Genomic DNA, 16,114 nt, shown 5'->3' with positions numbered 1-16,114 from the left:
AACAAAGCCTGGAACATATGCCAGTTACTTTAAAATTGTAATTTTATTACCATTAAATCAGCAATTTTTTGGCATGTTATTTGTGGCAAGGAAAATCCAATGGTTTCCAAAGTATAAAACTTAGATATGATAAACCATTTATAAATAGTTTGTTTTAGAGAGGTAGTTGGAATTAGAAAGGTACAATATTACTCAGTTGCAGTCATTACAAAAATGATGTGAATATAAACATTTTACTGAGTGTGGCATGGCTACAGAAGTCACCAAAATCGTGTCTTCTCTACACCAGCCATGAGATATCTTAGAGAGGGTTTCAATAAAGATGGTTTGAATTCATAAGTCAGATTCAGGGTAGAATAGTTTATAGGCATTTATCTGTTACATCTGCTCTGGAAGAAATACCACGTCCTGCTGGAACACTCTCCCCACTCAGGCTTGGGAATTAGCTTCCCATTGCTGGGACCTAGAGTTACCACAGACTTCAAAATCTCAATAACAAACCTGGGTTTTGTTTTTGGATTTAAAAAAAATATATTCATTTCTCTTCACTGAAATGGATGAGAGGTTGTAAAATGAAGAGACACCCTACTTTTTCTACCCTACATTAATGAAAGTGACAAATTCAGACACACACACACACACACACACACACACACACACAGAGCAAAGTGAAAGAAAAGATTCTTCTTTCATGTCTGCTGAATTTTCACAAAAGTAATGCCCGCTAGCAACATTTGATATGGATGAATGCTACAAATACACTCTGTTTTTACCCTCCACCCTTTATTCCATGACTCATATGTATTTGGCACCAGTTCAGCATCAGGTACATTAATCTTGTTTAGTACCGATAACTAGTAGTTGGCTCATTTTAGGTACTTGTCACAGAAACAGTAGGTGATGCTGACATTTAAAGTTCCCGTATCATGATACTGCACACTGACTGTGAAATGGAAGGAGACAATGTTAATGCCTCTGGAGGAATTATCACTTCATCCGGTGTAAAACTCAGAAGTACACTAAAATACACTCTCCAAATGCTCTCTTCTGTAAGACTGATTTGATCCTGAAATATTGGCATTCATTTATACATGCTTTTTGACCTTATCTCTGTTTTCTGGTATGTAAAACAGTCTCAGGTTTGATTGGTTATGAGAGCCTGTGTAGCGAAGCTTCCTGATAAATGAGTCATGCTGTTGGAGTGATGTGATGGGAGGAGGGGAGGAGGGAGGACATAGAAGAACACCGTGATTGCACAACACCATCTACATGACAGACACTCTGCTCCCTTACTTTATATGCACCATATTAGTTAAATGCCATTTCAAACCTATGACAAAACTTTGAATTATATTCAATAGATAAGAAAACTAAGAGCAATTAACTTCTTTTAAGTCATATATCTTAGAAAAGTTAAGCCTAAGCGAAATAAATTTGATCAGATTCTAAAAGTAGGACTACTAGGAAAAGCAGGACAAATTTTGGGTACATCGGTAGTTATGGGAAACTTTTATAAAAGATATTTGGCAAAAATAAATAAATAAATAAAAAGGCAAATAGAGCCCTTCATTCTGGTCCGAGCCTGAGGTTCCTTAGCGTAGACAACCTTATATACCTAATAAAAGTTGGAAGTGGAGTAAGAACTAAAAATTGGTTTTGAGGCAGACTGATAATTTGAACATATTTTAAGTTTTAAAATTTTTAATTTATTACATTAAATTCATTAGCAAGTAAATCATATGATATATTATGGACATGGCTTGGCCATAGGGAAGTCAGAAATATGGCACTTTGCCCCAGGGCATTGACATCCTATTTTGGGTTAACTAGAGTAAATGATATAAAACACTCCATCTTTAACAATGCAGAGCAGATACCAAACATTTGTGCTAGTTTTCTATTGCTACTGTAACAAATTACCACAAATTCAGTGGCTCAAAACAATATACATTTATTATTTATTATGTATATCATTAATATATTTCTGTTCTGGAGACTAGAAGTGCAAAATCAGTCTTCAACGTATTGGTAGGACTTGATCCTTCAAGGTTTTGGAGACTCTAAGGAAAAAATGTGTTTTCTTTGCCTTTTCCAGTTTCTAGAAGCTGCCTTCATTCCTCGACTCATGGCCTTTCCCTTTATTTTCAAAGGGTATCACCCCAACTCCTGCTTCCTTTGCCCATCTCCTCTCTCTCTAACATTGACTTTATTGCCTCCCTCTTATAAGGACTCTTGTGACAATATTAGGTTGATCTGGATAAACCAGGATAATTTCTCCATCTCAGGATTTTTTAATTATGTCTTCAAAGTCCCTTATCATGTAAAGTACCATATTTATAGGTTCTGGAGACTGGATAAGGGCATCTTTGGGGCTCATTATTTTGTCGTTAAATGCTATGTAAGTTAGAAGAGGGAAATCAGAAAATTCAAAGCATTTTCACTATTATGACTTCATGTTTCTAAATTTTTCAATTTACAATGACTCATCCCTCTACCCACAGAAGCCATTTTAAATGCATTCTTCCTAGCTTTCTTCAGTTTAGCTAATATTGTTTCAGTCCTTCAAATAGACTGTGCTCTTGCCTACACAAAGGTTTTGAAATTACAGTCCTGGAGCCTAAAATATTAATCACCCCAGTACTTCCATTGTATAAGACTTATCAAACTTTTAATTAAAATTTTATTTGTGTAATTAGTTTAACTTTCATCCATGCGACTGAAACATAAATTCTGTGAGTGCAGGGATCATGTCTATCTTGTATTAGAAGATGAATAAAAGTATATTTGATCAACAAATGAATGAATAAAATAAATAAAACTCTCCTCCCTTATTATTATGACCTATAACATGACATTCAAATCTTGAGATTACTTAAAATGTATTCCTCTTTTCTACTATTAAAAGGCAGTCTTAAAAAAATTAAAGAAGAGACATTATAGAGTTTAAAATAAGAGAATGCTATGGTATATTCAGCAAAAGTCAATATCCCCAAGGCAAAGACCTTAAGAGTGTCTCCCAAAAGCCTCACAAGGTGGCCTTCAATTTGCCAGAGTCCTGGATCTTCCATCTGGCTTAGAAACTGATTTTGTCAGCACACAGAGGGAAAATTCATTGCTCAGGAGTGGATTTGCATAAAATAAGCATATAAGCCTGATGCCAACATATTAATTTACAGTAAGATATATAAGTGTCACAGGTGCTGGAATATTTAATTCAGTATTAGTAACCCATTCAATCCCTCTAAGTGGTCCAATATAGAAGGAAGATAAGCCAAATTTTGCTTGGTTAAGACAAGATGAAAACAGTTAGCGTTAATGAAATTATTATGAATGCAAAATTGACATATAAGTCATTTAAAAGATTCTTTAGAGGTGTTTTTGAACCCCACATGACTGAAGATCTAATGTAGAACACACTCTTGTTAGAGCTTGGATGGGCACTGCTAGTGTCTGTTCCATGACTTCCTTTACTTGGGCTTATTTAACTAAGTTATAGTTCCCTATTATGTATATTCTTTATATAAGTTCATATATTCTCCACTAACATTTAAGTCCTTGTCCAATGAGTCATTTTGTCCTTTTTAGATGGTTTGCATAACTTTGATCAATCAAATTTTTGTTGTTTATTTGTATTTTTTTTCCTGTCTAAAGTTTATCTTATTTACATCATTCCTAAATCCTTCAGGAAAGACTGTCTAAAAACTACACACTTTTGTTAAGAAATTTAATTTTTCTATGTTACTAAATATTTGTAAATGTATCAGAAAATATATTGTAAATATATATAATTTTTCTATGATTATTAAATATTTATAAATATATTAGAAAATACATATCCCTAGATAACCATAGGAATTCATATTTGTGAGGATAATTTATCAAGAGACTCAAATTATTTTCACAATTTCACAAATTCTATGAAATATCCCAATTTGACAGATACTTTATAATGAATATTATTATCATTTGCTAATAATCTTTGGCCTCTGTATAAAAACTCATCTACTGTTCAAGATGCTATTTACATAGTGGAGAACAAGTGAAGACTTTTTTGGTGAAGCTTACCTGCTATTGGGGGAAGGCAGAAAATAAACATAAATAAATAGGATAAAAATGTCATGAAGAGGAGATATGATTGAGAATGATCATAAGAAAGCTACTTTGGATGCTCACTTAGCAAAGGTTTCTTTGTGAAGGTAATTCTTCAGACAAAATAGACATGATGAGAAGGTAGCAGCCATGTGACCATTAGTGTTCAGAAAAGAAAGCCATAAAAGTCCCAAATGTGAAAAATCTGGAGAGTGTAAGATACCCAGAATGATGAATGAACAAGGGAAAAAAAATTAAAAGAAAAGAAATTTAGGCAGGAAACAAATCCTGGGAGGCCTTGCAGTTCAGGCCAAGACTTTGGCTTTTAAAAAGTCTCAGTGTCATGGAAAGTCTCTGAAAGCCTTCAGAATGAGGAGTGTGAAATTATCTGATTTGGTTTTTTTTGAATTTTCTTTTTTATTTAAATTCAGTTAGTCAACATAGAGTGCATCATTAGTTTTAGAGGTAGTATTCAATGATTCATCAGTTGCATATAACACCCAGTGCTTATCACATCCCGTGCCCTCCTTAATGCCCATCACCAAGTTACCCCATCCCCCCACCCACCTCCCCTTCCGCAGCCCTCAGTTTTTAAAGGACACCTTTGTCATCTGCTTGGAGAACACAATTTACGGAGGCAAGGGCTAACCTAATGAGTCATATTGGGAGGTTACTACCGCAGTCAAGATGACAGAAGATGAGAGAGCTAGAATTGTGGTTGTAGTGGTAGAAGTGGTGGGAAGTGGTCAGATCTGAAATATATTTTAGAGCTCGAATGGATGAGACTGTTGGCTAGCTGCTGTGGACCTTAGAGCAAGAATAGAGAGGAGAGGTTTGTTGATAGTGAAACTATAGCATCGCTCTCCTTCGTGCCCCAAGACTTAAGTGCAGACTTAGTCTGACATCTGAGGACTGAGCAGTCTAACTTTCTAGCAATCTAACACTATTTTTGTTCACATGCCTGATGTTTCATCAAATTGAGATAATTGTTATTCCAAAGAAATACTTTGTACTTTGGCATTTCTATTTCTTTCTAATGTACTTCACTCTGACTAGAATCATCTTCATTTTCCCATCCGTGCCTCTCAAAACTCTTTTTATTCTTTAAGAAGTCAAACAGATGCTAACTCTTATCAAGACTTTTCTGAACCCTATAAATGGATCTTTCTCTTTCAAATACCCAAGAACTTGACTTATAACAACTCTTAAATTATTAATAGTACAATGTATCAGTTATTTGAGCAATCATGTCTTCTCGTAACAATTCGAGAGCATGAGTATTGCTTTGCATTTTTATACCTTATATACTTTTATATTTTATACTTTATATATTTACTTTATGATAAGCACCTTATGTGTATTAGATGCTCAGAACAAGTAGGATAAGTAAAATAAAAATTTACAGTCAGTTCAAAGTTACCTCCACTGATTTAGCAAAAAAACTATGACTTTAAATTTGCTTAAATAGTGCACAGTTATTATAAATAATGAGACAAAATTCCAAAAAAAAGTTTTTGGTTTTTAACTCAGCCATTACTCAGGGAGCCATCAGAAGAACTTTATTCTCATCAGAGTCAACCCACATGTGGTTAAATTTTAGTAGTAGGAACAGGGTAGGCCATAGTGGGATAAGAAAGCCTGACTCCTATACCTGGAAAGCCAACTCATCCTAGTTCCTGAGCTACCTGTAGGATTGTTTTTTTGCAACTTAATCACAGTTCAATTTCTCTCTCTGCCCCACCTTATTTACCATACTCTCTTAGAGGTATTGTTACTAAGTTTTTCCCCAATAAACCTTCTGCACATGAATTTCTCTCAGAATCTCTTTTCCAGGGAGCATGACCTGAGATAAATAAATAAATAAAATGAGAGAAACAATCTTTTGGGGAAAATGCTTATCACAGATTAAAACATGCCATTTTATAAACTTTGCATATGGAGCATGAAAAATATGTTGACTCAGACCAAATGACTTTAGAGCAATATTTTGATCAACTTTGTGTGTATGTGTTTAATAAGTTTTCAAAAAATTATACATACATAATTTGTCCTATTCTTTATGTCACTGAATTAGAAAATTCTGAGACATTTGTTTTTTTGGCTTTTGGGTTTGTTTTTTTTTTTTTTTGGTTTTGAGTTTTTTTTGTTTTTTATTTTTTTATTCTTTTTTAAATTTAAGTTCAATTAATTAACATATAATATATTATTTGTCTCAGGGGTACAGGTCTGTGATTTATCAGTCTTATATAATGCCCAGTGCTCATTACAACACATACCCTCCCCAATGTCCATCACCAGTTACCCCATCTAACTCAGATTTATATGGCATTATGGAAGGTAGCAAGTGAACATATATGGATATTGATACTCTGGTAAAATATAGATGAAGATTTAGTTATTTCTTAAGTAAACAAAGTAACAAGTAATCCAAACTGGAAAAGTGGATGCTTCAAATATTAGTAGTGAAAAAAATTACTAATTCAAACTTTGGTTTGAATTAACATTTTTCTATTTAAATTTGTCCAATCATAGTCCTTAGTTTCTCTCTGTAGTAAATGAAAGAAAACTCTCAAATATTGAAATTTGTTAAGCTCTTGAGCCATTTCATAAAATAGCTTGGTTTTTATGCTTAAAATTAAATGAACTTTCAGCAAAGAAGTGAAATGTTAAAACTACTCAAGGTTCTAAATCTTTTCTTAAGATGCCTCACTTGAACAAGACACTTTAAAATATAGAAATAGTCTTGACTCTCATCAGTATCAGAAAGAATTTTTTTATAGCATCCCACTTATCAAAATCTTGTGTGAGTACATTTTCACTCAACAGGGGACAAGCTGAGTATTGATAAAGGAGAGTGTTGAATTCCCTATTTTTTTTTCCTCATGAACCAGAGAAGATTTGTCTCAGTCTCAGTGCTTTAATCGTATTCACAATTTTCACAGATCATTCAAAGTTGTTGATCACCTTCTATTCTCGCTGAATAAAATGGTCTTTACATTAGCTTTCAGGAAAATTCCATTTCATCTTCTTTATAGCGAGGGATATATGGTGGTGCTGTAACCTCTTTAGTGAATTAGTCCAAGTGAAGGGAACAACAAAATCCTCAGGTGCATGTTGCAACTTTTAAGACTGTTACAGTCATTACTTAGAGTGACTTCTAAAACTATGGATTGTTTAGGGACTTTATAAATATGTATAATAAGATATTTTTGTCTTTTTATCTTATTTATATTATTATATGGAATAACTTCTAAAATTATATATCCTTAATGGAAATATAAAAGCTTAGTGAGTTCTTGAAAATAAGCTTGAAGGTATTTTTTAGAAAACCTAAAAATACTTATTCTAGTTGAACAGAAATTTTATTAAAGAATTTAGTCAAAAGAAATATCAGACATGAAAAAGATTTATAAACAAACAGTGACTTAATAGTACTAGAATGGAGTTAAATATGTCAATGTGATAAAATATTCAACCATTAGCTATCTTACAGGAATAACCTATAGTGACATGAGATAAAGGTTCATAAAACAGTTAAAAAAGAAAACCAGGATATAAAAGTATGCATATTTATATGCAGTATAATTGAAATATGTGCATGTGTGTGTGTGTGTGTGCATTACGTGCCTGGGTATATGTAGAGTTGCTGTTCTTCTTTCCACATTATATAACATTTCACAATGAAAGTGGTTTACATTTATTATGTAAGACAGTAACACTTAAAGTTCTTCTACATCTAGAGAAAGACTTGCTGGTTTTAGATATATGGAAGATTGAGGGGAACATTTGAAAACTGGGGAGTACATGATATAGGAATAGGAGAGGAAAACATTCTCTAAAATAAACACACTGAATGCAGTGATACTGACAGAGATAGGCCAACAAAGAAGGTTATTACTTTTTTCTTGTTTTTGTTATTGTTTTTTTTTTTTCTAAAGATCTATATAACAAACAAAGGGGTTCAAAAACATTGTAGCTTCGGGGTTGTTTATTGTATATATAAACTCAAGTTACCCAAGTTATGTTCAGAGGTAGAGAAATTATTATTTGTACAATAAAACTAAAGTTTAAGTAATGAATGAACATTTGAGAATAAATAATTATTGTTGGTATATTAAATGTGTTGCAATGAAGGCTTATTGTAATGACTAAGGGAGGATGGGAAAATGCAGTTGTGGGCATCGGTTGAAGGTAGAGGAGTGGGAGGGAGCTGTTCTTTTTTGAAAGATGAGAGTCAGGTAATTAGCTTTCAGATAGGCATTCAGGATCATAAGATGTGCTTGATGCTCCTTTTTTCTTGAGACTTTGACAAAATACAAGCAAAATGCAAGAGCACTGTGTCCATCAAGGTTTCACCATATACATGTGATTGACTGCAAGGAATTGACTTAATCAGTTGTGTTGGCTAGCTAGCTAAACAGGGAAACTCAGGTAGGAGCTAAAGCTTCAGACCATTCAGTCCACGGGCTTCTTCCTGATTAAGAAGACAATCTTTCTGTTCTTAAGGCCTTCAATTGCCTGGATCGGGCCCACCCTGATTATGGGGGACTTGAAGTCAACTGATGGAGCTGTTAATCACTTCTGCAAAATAATTTCATGGCAACACCTAGATTACTATTTGATTAAATAACTGGGCACTAATGTCTATCTAAGTTGACACATAAAGCTGACCATCATAAGCACTGTGAAACATGAAATAGTGCACTTGAAAAGCAAGAAGAATAGTAGAAAATGCTACGTATTGACCTTCTTTGATGAAAAGATAGAAATCAAAACATTTGGAGTATATTCAAACATGGTGGGAAACCTCACATTTTGATGTGATAAGTTATGATTATAAACTCTTATCTCTAATAAATTGGTGAGTCTGTCTTTCCCAAAACCATAACTTCAAACTTTTCATTTTTTTAATTTTTAATTTTTTTTCTTCTTCCAAGTTTTTATTTAAATTCCAGTTAGTTAACATACAGTGCAATATTAGTTTCAGATGTAGAATTTACTGATTCAACACTTACATGCAACACCCAGCGCTCATCGCAACAAGTGCCCTCCTTAATACTCATCACCCCACCCACCTCCAGCAACCCTCAGTTTGTTTTCTATAGTTGAGTCTGTTTTATGGGTTGCCTCTGGTTTTTTTCCCCCTATGTTCATCTGTTTTGATTCTTAAATTCTGCATATGAGTGAAATCATATGGTATTTGTCTTTCTTTGACTGACTTATTTTAGTTAGCATAATATACTCTAGCTCCATCCACATCATTGGAAATGGCAAGATTTCATTCTTTTTTATGGCTGAGTAATATTCCATTGTGTGTGTATACACTTATAAATGTACACACACACATAAACACACACACACACATATATATATACCTATACATATATACATATGTACACACACACACGACTTCTTTATACATATACCACAACTTCTTTTTTTTTTTTTTTTTTTAGATTTTATTTATTCATTTGAGAGAGAGAGAATGAGAGATAGAGAGCACAAGAGGGAAGAGGGTCAGAGGGAGAAGCAGACTCCCTGCTCAGCAGGGAGCCCAATGTGGGACTCGATCCCGGGACTCCAGGATCATGACCTGAGCCGGAGGCAGTTGCTTAACCAACTGAGCCACCCAGGCGCCCATACCACAACTTCTTTATCCATTCATCAGTAGATGGACATTTGGGCTCTTTTCATAATTTGGCTATTGTTGATAATGCTGCTATCAACATTGGGATAAATAAATATCACTTTTTAGATGATCAATCATATGTAGTTAGCTTGTTTCTGAGTAGAAAAATCATTATGCTTGGAGAGAAAGACAACAACAACTAAAAAAAGCTGGAGTTACCTGAAAGCATGATAACTTTAAAGCTCTTACAAATGTCATGAATTCAACAGTTGTTAGGTGAAGTAAATATATATTCAATTTTTTTTCTAAATTTGAAGAAAACATGAAATTTTTTGTTATTAACCCAATCACAAATTCCTGAATGATGAATGCTTGTATTTATTATTATAAATCACAGCATACGGCAGTGAATTTCTGGTCCATTTTAATATATCCTTAAATGATTGAATTCTGTTCTTAATAACTAGTAATTTGAACTAAGCTTACACTGATGTGGGAGGTAGTAAATCTTTCATGGTTTTCTTTGCTTTTGATACCAGAGAGGTTTTTGTTTGTTTGTTTTGTTTTGTTTTTAAGATTTTATTTATTTGAGAGAGAGAGAGCATGCAAGCAAGCATGAGCCGGGGGTGAGGGGCAGAGGAAGAGGGAGAAGCAGACTCCCCCACTGAGCAGGGAGCCTGATGCAGGGTGGGGCCCGATCCCCGATCCCAGGACACTGGGATCATGACTTGAGCCCAAGGCAGACACTTAACTCGCTGAGCCACCCAGGTGCCCCCATATGAGAGTTCTTTGAGCATATATTGTTATGCTCAAATATGTTATGAAGTTACTGCGATTTAGACTACCACTAACTCATCTCAAGGAATTTTTAAGAAAAATATAAAAAGCGACTGTTTTAACATGGTTATTATTGCTAGGGAAGGTACTCCATTGGGATCTGTGTACTCAGCACATTTGTCTCATTTTGTTAAAACTCACAGAGGCAAAATCATAGCATAACATTGACATGAATATCGTTCATTGATTTTAACTACTTTGGTAGCAGTATCTTGAAAATATATATGTATAGTGTAACTTCTGTGTATGTGAGTTTAAAAGTGGACTACATATTCCAAATTTGAGATAAAATGCTCAGATGTATGTGTAAATAAATATTCATTAATGTCCCAGGATTCCAAATTTAAATTCTAAAAACATCAAACTGCAGTTTCTGAAGTACATTACTAAGGTTGTAGGGGCAAGCACACACAAACACACATAAACGTCATATTTATGTAACATTATACTCCTCGGGTAAGACTGAAGACAAACTTTTGCATTAATCAAAATAATTAAGTCTTAAAATGTAATCAGTTTTGTGATTTTATTTCCTCTCAGACTGTAGAAGACACCAGGTCAAATAATGGGAAAAATAATGAGTAGGGTCTGTTAACAGAAATTCTGCAAGGAGCTAGCTCTATGAAGTGGAATGTAGATGGTAGCAGAGTAACTAATTAGACAGCCATCTGGCACCATTTAGATCAGGGCAACAAGGCCTCCACCTCTTAATAGTCCTTTAAAGCATCATTCTCTTACTGCAGTATGCTAATTGATAGTCATATGAAGGCCCTGAGTTAGAAGAGAAATGTTAAATTATGCTCTGCATAGTCTGATTAAGATAATTAGCAAAATACATTATAGGAAGATGTCAGACAAAATGGTTAATGTTTCCAAAAATTTCAATAATTATAAAAGTGAGACTATAAGTACAAAATGCTTTTTTAAAGAAATATTTTCATCAGTAACATTACTACCCCCCTTTCCATCCTCCTTCTTTATTTGTCTTGAAAAGTTCAAGAACTTAAGAAATGTCGTGCCATATCAAACTGTATTATCGGGTAGCATTGTAGAAGACACATGATTTTTCTTTTTTAATGCCTAGATTTATGGATGAGCCACCAAGGTAAAAGAAAAGTGACAATGTAACTGAAATTGCCCTTCTTATCTTGAACTAACTTTGGAATTTTGTCACAGCCTGCCAAGATTCATGTATTCTACTTACTGTGTGAGACCTACCTTCCTTCCTGCACACATGATTACCCAGAAAATCCCAGTTATCTCACGATTTGCTATTTTCTGCTGTATTCCTCTGTCAGTCATTGCTTCATTCTGAGTTTTCCAGCTTCTCTGGTTTCTGCTATAATTGATTCCATAAGCAGGAGAGAAAACGTATTTTTCTCTTTTTAGGGTTGTCATTAGAACTTAAAAAAATGTGGGAGGAGTGTCGGGAGTTAAAGTATGTGCTTTCAGACACAAGAAAATTGGTCAGGCAATTACATATCCAGTTATTAAGTAGAAAACTCTAAAATGTCTAAAATATCCAATCATTGTGAGGCAAAATGTGCTTCTTTCTATAAGATATAGACTGACTTTCATTTTCCTTAAAGTCCTTTGGGGACTATTTATCTATGGCACTTGTCTGGAAGGCAGTTCTTTTGCTAGGCTATGTGACTAACTTCCACATTCTCCCCTGAGGATTACACTGACAGGACATTCCTATCAGATTGGCTTTCAATGGTTTTAGTTGCTTTAAAATGACTTGTAACTAGTAAAGTATGGAGGTGGTCACTCCGTACGCTCTAAATCTTTGGAAGATTATTTTTAAAGCAAATCCCTTAGAACTGCTGTAGAATGAACTTTTTAAATTTAGAATGATGGGAGAAAATAGCAGAGAAAACCATAAAGATCACCTTTCTGATAAACTAATGAAATATGACTTATTCCCAATTTCGTTAAGGAAAAAGCTTTAATCCAAGAAATAGCATACTAAATATATTCATCCAGGACATCTGAAAAACACAGGAATTCTGAAACATGTATTTTAGATATAATACATGAATAACTCAGTTTTTACATCATACCCCTTTATTCTAAAGCTGTGGCTTTAGGTACATGTATCTCTGGTACATTTTCTTTGAAAATAGAGAAAAATAATGAAGTATTTGTTGGACCAGCATAGATAATTATTCTTACACCAAGATCTAATTTATTTCTTATATTTGTAAAATAGAATATTTTTGCTCATTTTTACTTCAGAAAGGTGGTACACCTTTTCAAACTAGTTATATAGGAGATATTGCTTATATGTTAATTAATTAGGTATATGACCAACCATTGGAAAAATTTTAAAAATCCCTCCAGTTTATAAATTGGCCTATTTTAATATTTTGTTTCTATTTATTTTTGGTCTAGTAAAAGTGTTACCATTCATATATTGACAGACTATAGAGTTAGAGTTTGTAACCCAGGGTACATTGACTCATTTGAAGGTGTATAATATCTCTTAAGCAATATGGAATATTAAGTGTGTATACCTTTTTTTAAAAGATTTTATTTATTTGAGAGAGGAGAGAGGGAGAGCACATGAGCGGGGGTGGGGGGTGCAGAAGGAGAAGGAGAAGCAGACTCCCTGCTTAACACGGGGCTCCACGAGGGACTCAATCCCAGGACCCCAAGATCATGACCTTAGCCGAAGTCAGATGCTTACTGACTGAGCCACCCGGGCGCCCTTGTGGGCCCTGTGTATACCTTTTATTTTTGAGCAGATGATCCACAACTTCAATCTAATTACTCATATCCCAAAACATATTGAGAATCCCTGCCATATAGGCATCCATGATATATTCTCCATCCTTCAGTAACATGTATAATAGAGGGGATATCTAGATAGAAAAAAATATATACCAGTAGAATTATCTATTCAAAGAATTTTAGATCAGAAAAGACAGTCTGAATTATTTCTATATTTTTGTTGACATCTCCATGAACACCATTACACTTTGCTAATAAATAATAAAAAAGTAGAACACTTATTCAGCCTGAGCTGTGAGCTGAATTGTGTCCCCTCCCTTCACCATCCCCCAAGTATTGACTTCATATTGTCAAGTTCTAAGTTCCAGTAACTCAGAATGTGACTGTATTTGGAGATAGGGCCTTTACAGAGACAATTAAAGTAAAATCAGGTCATATGGGTGGGCCAAATCCAAAAAGATTAATGTCCTTATAAGAGGAGATTAGGACACAGATACAGAAGGAAGACCATGTGAAGACAGTGGGAAAGATGATCATGTACAAGCCAAGGAGTGAGATTTCATAGAAGAAATCAACCCTACTGACACCTTGGTCTAGGACTCTAGCTTATAGAATTGTGAGAAAATAAATTTCTGTTGTTATAGTATCCCTAACAAATTAATACAGCCTGCTATATGAAATGCTGTTTTCTAATATGTGCTGTGGAGACTAATCCCTCAACAGTCAAGTAGTACATTTTACCCACCCACCAATTATTAACCACTATGCCAAATCATACTGGCAAAGCAATAGTGAGCTAGAAACATAGGTCCCTGCCTTCGTGGTGCTTACAATTCAATATGGAATACTTACATGAAGCAATCTTTACCCTCCTGCAACTTGGAATTCTGAGAGTTAGTATACATATAGAAAATAGTTACACTGGCAATGAAATGAATCTATAACAATGCATTAAAATAAGAGGGTAGAGGTTTTTTGTTTTGTTTTGTTTTTTAAGAGAGAGAGAGCTGGGTGAGCCAGGGCATGGGGGGTGAGGGTGGGCAGAGGGAGAAGAGAGGGATTGGGGAGGATAGATTTCTTAAGCACATATGAGTTCAAAATGGCCCTAACAAAATTAGTAAGGATTCAGAGAAGAAAAGAGAAAGAACTGAATAGTGGATCGTACATGGATAAGTGGAAAAGAGGGGAGGGCATTTGATGTAGGAAAAGCTCACAAGCTGACACAGAGAAAGTAACAACATTAAGGGAAAGTTTGAAAGAAAACCATCAAGAATAAATTGTAAATGACCTGCACTAGCTTTCAGGAGTTTTAAACCAGTGTATCTTATCTTGTAAGCTCACTAATCCCCCATAGGAATATTCTACTTGAGGCAATTCAAGCTACTGACAGAGAACATACATCTTGTCCCTTCACTTTTTCTGCATCTCTCAGACTACCAACTGGTAAAGGTTCAGCTCTCATTCTAAATATGGATTTATTACTATTATTTTTATGTTGATATGATCTTTCATTGTGAGCAAAGTGAAAAATATTCAAGTTCATTTATGTAACACAGTTACTTTGATAAGAAAACAAAAGTAAATTATATAGCAAGTGCCAAGTGTTTACATCCTAGAATAATTGACCTATGTTTCTGAAGAGTAGCTGTTCAGAGCAACTGACCCTGAGAAATAAACCCCTACTTATTTTATAGTGCAGCTAGGCAAAATCATTTTAGAGTGCAGCCATAACTGAAGTGTTAACTAAAGTGTTTTTTGGAATATATTTGTTTTAATTCAGATTCTTTGTGTTGCAAGTAACAGAAAACAATTCAAATTTGATTGAGTAAAATCAGTGGGTTTTATTATAAGGCTTGATATACATTTCAAAGACAATAGTAGCAGAAAAATGGCCAGCCATCAGAAGAGTTCATTAGCCAGAGGTTAGAAAGTTGATAGGACTTGCTATCTCTTAATATCCATTTCTCTCTGATGTCTGTGACATTCTTTTTTCCATAGACCAGGTTTCTATACTCCTTAGTACACCTGGTAGAAAAATTTACTTCCTCTTTTCAAGAGACTGGCCATACTGAGCTAGGAATGTCATAACCTCGACTCTCAGTTGCTTACTTACAAATAGACATTTATTGTCCCATGTTGGGTCAATAATCACATCTGGAACAACAAAATTGGCCTGGAAATAAGATGGCAATTACACATACATAGTTGTAGAGCATTCACCACATTCACTTTTGTGTCCATGTAGATTTGTGTAGTGTTGGAAGGGAGAAGGGAGAACAGTTTCTGTGACAGAAGTAATGGAGTGATAAAACAACTCAGAAGGAGTGCAATAAAACATTTTGTGTGTGTGTGTATCAAAACCAAATTGATTACTTACTCCTTTGAAATATTGGACTGTACTTTTGAGACTTAAAATGTTCTGGCTTAAATTATTGACTTATGCTTTTATGATTTTATGCTTTATCTCTTTATCACTGCGGTGCACCCTTGTGTTAAATACTATGTCTTGAGTATTGTATCCTACCACCTTCACTCCAGTTTCTTGGGCTCAATAATTCACCTGCACAATCCTACAAAACACTTACTTTTCAACACACAGATATACACAGACACTACACATATACACAAAAATCTTAATTACCTGTTTCTTCCATTGGTTTCTTTTTATCTGTTGGCTATTCCTGCTTAAGTATTTCTAATTCTACAAATCATATTCATATTTACTTTCTTTTTTTTCAAGATTTTATTTATTTATTTGACAGAGAGAGACACAGTGAGAGAGGGAACACAAGCAGGGGGAGTGGGAGAGGGAGAAACAGGCTTCTC

The sequence above is a fragment of the Halichoerus grypus genome, chromosome 5 (assembly GCF_964656455.1).
Source record: "Halichoerus grypus chromosome 5, mHalGry1.hap1.1, whole genome shotgun sequence".
NCBI classification, from domain to species: domain Eukaryota; kingdom Metazoa; phylum Chordata; class Mammalia; order Carnivora; family Phocidae; genus Halichoerus; species Halichoerus grypus.
Note: the sequence above shows the minus strand (reverse complement) of the source record.